The sequence below is a fragment of the Rhinatrema bivittatum genome, chromosome 5, assembly GCF_901001135.1.
Source record: "Rhinatrema bivittatum chromosome 5, aRhiBiv1.1, whole genome shotgun sequence".
Lineage (NCBI taxonomy): Eukaryota > Metazoa > Chordata > Amphibia > Gymnophiona > Rhinatrematidae > Rhinatrema > Rhinatrema bivittatum.
In genome coordinates this window covers 139,589,289-139,595,934 of record NC_042619.1, presented here as the reverse complement: position 1 = coordinate 139,595,934, position 6,646 = coordinate 139,589,289, and positions in this window count along the sequence as shown.

Below are 6,646 nucleotides of genomic sequence, written 5' to 3'. Positions count from 1 at the left end.
TTTCAGGGGCATGGAGTAACTGTTCGGACAAAGGTAGGGGGGTTAGATAGGGCTGGGGGGGTGGGTTAGGTGGGGGAAAGGAAGGGAAGGTGTGGGGGGATGGAGGGAACGGAGGTAGGCTGCGCGGATCGGCGCACACAGGCTGCTGATTTTGCACAGCCTTGCGCGCGCCGACCCTGGATTTTAAAGGATATGTGTGGCTACGCGCATATGTATTAAAATCCGGCGTACTTTTTTTGCGCCTGGTGTGTGAACAAAAGTACGCGCGGGCGTACTTTTTAAAAATCTACCCCATAATGTAGAACATCAAAACCCAGAATTAAAAGTGTCAGAATAATAAAAAGCCTTAACTTTCTTCCTAAATATTTTAATAATCTCCTCTCTCAACTCTATAAGGAGAGTATTCCATAAGGCTGGGGCTATGCAAATAAAAGCTCAGGCATGAGTATAATGATGTTTAAAGTCATGCAATGATGGAACAGATAAGAGTTGCCCACCAGCAGATCACAAAGTTAGCAGAGGTTGATACAACTTAATTTTTTCCTTTAAGTTTCAAACTGTATTCAAATATAATAATTTATGAATAAGCAATAGCAACTTAAATTGCAAACATAATCATATAGACAAACAATGAAGTAAGAACAACACCTGAGAAATGTGCTCATGCTTCTTTACCCTGGAAAATAATATGGCAGCTGAATTTTGTATTAATTGTAATAGCTTAACATATGTTTTTGGAAGACCAGCATAAAGACTATTGCTGAGGTCTATTTGCTCAAAGAATAATATCTATAAACAGTTCAAAAAGCATCAGAGGATAAATAAAATTAACCTTAAAGGCCACAATATTTTAATTTAAAATAGGCAATTGTAACCACTTTCCACAAATGTGATTTAAAAGCCAATTTTGAGTCTAGAATAATTCCCAAATTTCTTGTCACAAAGACACCCGTCAATTACACATTACTGTATGCTAGGTGCCAGATCCTACTTGGGGTAACTATCTATTAATTAATTAATTTATTTATTTATTTATTTTTATTTTTTTGTTTAGGCATTTTCTATACTGTCATACCAGATTAAGATCACACCAGTTTACAAAATCTGCATTCATATATTTAGTCAACAATTACATTAAAAACATAAGAACATGCCATACTGGGCCAGACCAAGGGTCCATCAAGCCCAGCATCTTGTTTCCAACAGTGGCCAATCAAGGCCATAAGAACCTGGCAAGTATTCAAAAACTAAGTCTATTCCATGTTACTGTTGCTAGTAACAGCATTCAAAATCTAGGTCAACATCACAGCAAATATATGTTTTAGTTCATATTCATATATATTCTTGGAGAACACAACTGCAGATTTATGGACTACTTCATATTCATGTTTTCAGAGTCCTCATTACAGTAAATGCAGATTCTGGTACTACTAGCAGATTCTGGTACTACTACCTATACAATTTACATCATATTTGTACATGTTTATGAACTACTTCATATTCATGTTCATACATATTTATGGACTACTTTATATTCATACATTTTCAGAGTCGGCATTCAGCTAATGCATATTTTAGTTCTGCTACCTATACACTTTACCTCATTCATTACATGATCTGAGTGGATGGTACCATTAGAAGTCCTTTGATTTGTGATTTTAGGGTTCTCTGCTGTGAGTAATGTTGAGGTATAACTCCTAATAGGCATGGATCAGTATTGTTAATGATATTGAAAATTAGGGTTAATACTTTGTAATGAATTCTGGATTGTACAGGAAGCCAGTGCAGTGCCATCAGTGAGGGGGTGACGTGATCAAATTTCCTTGTCCATAGTAATAGTCTAATAGAGGCATTTTGGAGTAACTGTAGTGGTTTTAGTAGGCTCTACCCACCCATAATCCTGTTGTCTTAGCTACATTCAAATCAGGGCATTTTTTAAATTAACTAGACAAGTAGACATTAATCACCTCCACTTATAAAAATCCTCAGTTGGAATCTCCCCTTTCTGCACACATAGAATGTAAAACTGTGTATCATCTACATACCGAAAATAAAACAGATCCAGTGACATAAAAATCTCCCCTAATGTGTACATAGATATATAAAACAATGCAGGCAAAAGTGCGGACACCTTGGGCACCCCATACTAGGGGTGTGCATTCGGATTGACCGCATTAGTAAAACGCAACTCATATTTTTTTTTAACTTAAAAAATTGATTCGACATAAACGATCGGATTTCCCACATATCGAACATAGATATGTTCGATATGTGGGAAATCGCGATTGTTGAGCCAAAATAAAAATATAAACCCCCTCACCCTCCTTAATCCCCCCCCCCCCCGACTTACCACAACTCCCTGGTGATGGAGCGAGGAGTGAGGACGCCATTTCTGCAATCCTTGGCGAGAAGCATGTGACGTCGGCACAGGGGGTCAGGAGGCCCCCCCAAGCTGGCCAAAAGTTCTTTTTGGGCCGAACGAGCCGTCCGGCGCGAACTTGCCGGGAATCACGTGACGCCGCGTCACTCGACGTGCCGCCGACGTCACATGCTTCTCGCCAAGGATTGCAGAAATGACGTCCTCACTCCTCGCTCGATCACCAGGGAGTTGTGGTAAGTCTGGGGGGGGGGGATTAAGGAGGGTGAGGGGGTTTAAATTTTTTTTTTGCACATATGTACATATACCCAACTCATTGGATTTTTTTTATGTCCATATTGGCCGCAAGTGGGACCCCCTTTCGGACATAAGAAATATGAACATAAAATTTTGCTCTGCACATCCCTGCCCCATACCTCATAATGTATCTTTGTGATTTGTCCATCTCAACCTGTGCCCATTGTTTTCACCCAGTCAAAAATGAGTGGAATTAAGATAGAATCTTTACCCCTATCCCTATACCATGCAAATGCAATATCAATAAGTCATGATGCACTACATCAAATGGTAATGATAAATCTAACTGAACTAATACTTATGTCTCTCTGATTAAGCCTAGCATGAAAAAATCTGTAAGATATAATAACAACAGCTTTGTGTCATGTACTTGCAGAATCCATATTGGTACTCATCCAAAATGTTGTTGGATTACAAAAATTCCTTCAATTGAAGCAAGGCTTATTTTTCCAAGATCTTCCCCAGTGTAGGCAAATTAGGGATTGGCTTATAATTTAAAATATATCTGGAAACAATGCCATATCATTCGGTTCTGGCCTGATTGCAACCACTTTAAGTGAATTAGGAACTAGGACCTTCTCCAGAGACATATTCACTATTGAGCTTGGGATTCCTATGTAATATTACTCATCCTCTTGACTAATGAAAAAGGGCAGGGATCTAAAAGTGAAAATGCAGTTTTCTATTTAGTTATTAGAGTTTACTTCAGTCAACACAACTGACTCAACAGTGACCTACTTATTTAGTGATACTATATCACCACTCTCAACCACATCTATTTTGCCCCCATTCTGAGCTCTAATAAGTTGTATCTTATCAGAAAAAATACTTAGCTAGCTATTCACTTTTAGGATGCTCTACTCCATGTTGATTAGGCTTGGGAATTAATCTATAGACAACAGAGAATAGCTCTTCTGTTGATTAAAAGATCCTGTAATCTTAGCTTCAATATCAGCCTGCTTCTTCTCCTTGATATTGCAATTCTAAGGTTGTGTCTTTGTCCTTGTCACTTATACTTTACATTTCTAAGGTACCTTCACTGTTCAACCAGTTCCCCTGTGAACCAAGTAGCCTGTCTGCAAAAACATCTACAACTTATGGTACTTGTGGGAGCAAAGAGATTATAAGTGTTAGTTAATGAACTATACCAATGTTTAACCAGCTCATCATCTTTTAATCTGGACTCTTCATGAGCATTAATTAAATCACTAGAAATATCAGTCCTGTGTTTAATAAATCTCACCACATCTATAATGGGCCAAATTGATTTCCCATCTTTATATCCACAGAACATTTGCTGTTTCCCAATATTAATACTAAATAAAAGCAAATGATGAATCAGCCACAAAAGCTCTAAATTGCCAGTTATTATAACGCAATGGGCTCTAGGTGATACGTTAGGAATATGCAATCAGTTGAAACAAATGGGTAAAACACAAATGAATTGTAAAACACATTTCATTTGTGTTCCTCAGAAATGAATGGCAAAATCCCATTAAAAAAAAAAATCTTTGTCTCAATTTTTTATATTTCCCATTCAAGTCTGTAGCTCTGCTCTATGTAAATAAATAGGTGCAGATAACATAGCAAACAGCTCTTTCCTGTGTGATTTCACAGCCGTGCCAGAGCCTTGTCAGAACCGAGGCAAGATGAGTTGGCAAAGAAACTACACAGAAGATAAATTGTAGTGACGCCTCTTTCTAACTACCTTATAGCTGCTATTTGAATCAAGTGATGCTGATGTTCTCCCACTGTAAAATCTAAGTATGCAAAAGAAGCAGTCTCTATGTCATCTCTAGCTCTTGGCACAGAAAAACATGTTAGTAAAATCTCTAACAGAGTTATTAAAAAGCTTACAAACTTTTGGATTTGGCAAGGGTAAAAGGTTGTTTCTGATCTTCTCTGTGCTTCAGTGGTCTATCTCACTATGCCAGAAAAAAAGGTAGTGCACTACTGCTGATTTTTATTTTTCTCATCACTGGAGGAAGTTTGTAGATTGCAATTGCAGCAGTGTGGAGATTTCAGGTACAGCAGCACTAGTAATTATTTTCTCTCTGTCTGGACATCAGTGAGATGAGCAGTGCACACTCAGAGACTGATGAGTTTTACCTCACTGCCTGTTTTTTTGGTTCTGTTAGAATTTATGGGGCCAATGCAGTAAATTTGCATAGAAAGTGGGCACTGAATAGTCAGCGCCCACTTTCTTACGGGCGGATTTTAAATGCCCTGCTCGCGTAAATCCGGCCGGATTTACTCGAGCAGGGCCCTCGTGCGCCTATTTTGCATAGGCTGCCGGCGCACGCAGAGCCCTGGGACGCGCGTAAGTCCTGGGGCTTTTTTAAGGGGGCGTGTCGGGGCGTGTCGGGGGCGTCGCCAAATGACGTGATGTTTCGGGGGCCTGACGCGGCGTTTGGGGGCGGGCCCGGGAGGTGGTTTCAGCCCGGGGGCGTTCGGGGGGCGTGACCGCGCCCTCCGGAACAGCCCCCGGGTCAGGTCTTGGCGCACCTCGGCCGACCGTCGGCCCCTATGACATAGTGAGGGCAAAGGTAGCGCCGGCACCATTTTGAGTACTGGCAATACGGCCGGAGTGCAGGAGGTCGCTCCCGGACCCCCGCTGGACTTTTGGCAATTCTTGTGGGGGTCAGGAGGACCCCCAAGCTGGCCAAAAGGCCCTGGGGGTCCAGCAGGGGTCCGGGAGCGATCCCCTGCACGCGGGCCGTATTGCCAATATTCAAAATGGCGCCGGTGCTACCTTTGCCCTGTCACATGGTAAGGGCAAAGGGCCATCGGCGCCATTTTTTTTAGCGCAGCTCATAGCGTGGGAACGGGAGATCGCTGCCCGTGGCCCCCCTGGACCACCAGGTATGTGTAAAACGTTTTTTTGGGGGGTCGGGAGAGTGGGGGAGGCTAAGGGGGTAATTTTAAAGGGTCGGGGTGGGGTTTTTTTATCGGCGCGGGCCTCACTAAAAATAATTAGTGATGTGAATTGGAATCGGATCTGATTCCAATTCACATCTCGTAACGATCATATCCCCCCCCCCCCCCCCCAGCTGAATCCGATCGTTAAAACGATCGGGCACACGATTCACATCCCTATTGAGTATACCATTTGTAATACACCAAGACTCAATTGCAGTCTAGAGTATGAAGAGTTTCTCCACTTTATGCTCTTTACAAGAGCCTTTACTTAAGTCTTTATTACCTAATACCATAGTATCGTTCTTATGTTTGGATGTTTTTACTTTCTCGAGGTTCTCTTTAATCCTTATTATGTATCCCATGTTCAATGTATTCACTCATTTTTGTTTGCAGTAATTTCCAGTTGTTGGTTCTCTGTAAACCGAAGCAATATGTACTAGTACATGATCTTCGGTATATAAAAGCCTTCAAATAAATAAATAAATAAATAAATAAATAAATAGATAAATAAATAGATAAATAAATAAATATGGAGACTTGGGAGGAAAGTAGGACGTACATCAGATTAATCGATATAGAAAGCTGAACTATGTTTGGCAAAAAGTTGTGGTGAATTTGAAGAACCATTCTATTGTGATAGAATTGTAGATATAGAGTTTAGTGGATGAAAGCTTGAAGTCAACTAATTCTTCTCATCAAGGTGATTGCAATAAGGAAAAGCCCTTTCCAGGGGAACTCTTTCCAGAAGCTAAAAATGTTGATTTATTGAGAGAGATTTACACTGAGGTCCTCGGACCAGGGGTTTCACATGCCAGAGACCTTCCATAAAGCATATGTGTGGATACATAGCGATGGGCTTGTTATCTACCAAGAAGTGGTATGCTGTGATTGCACACAGATGAACTCTTATGGAAGAGGTGGTGATTCCTGAATGAGTTTTTGAGCAACTTCTACCAATTGTTTTTTCTGAGGAGGCAGAAAATGCTACTCTGTTGGGGGAAGAATGACTGCTCCAAACACAATAACTTGGAATGTTTTGAGTGTGGGGACATC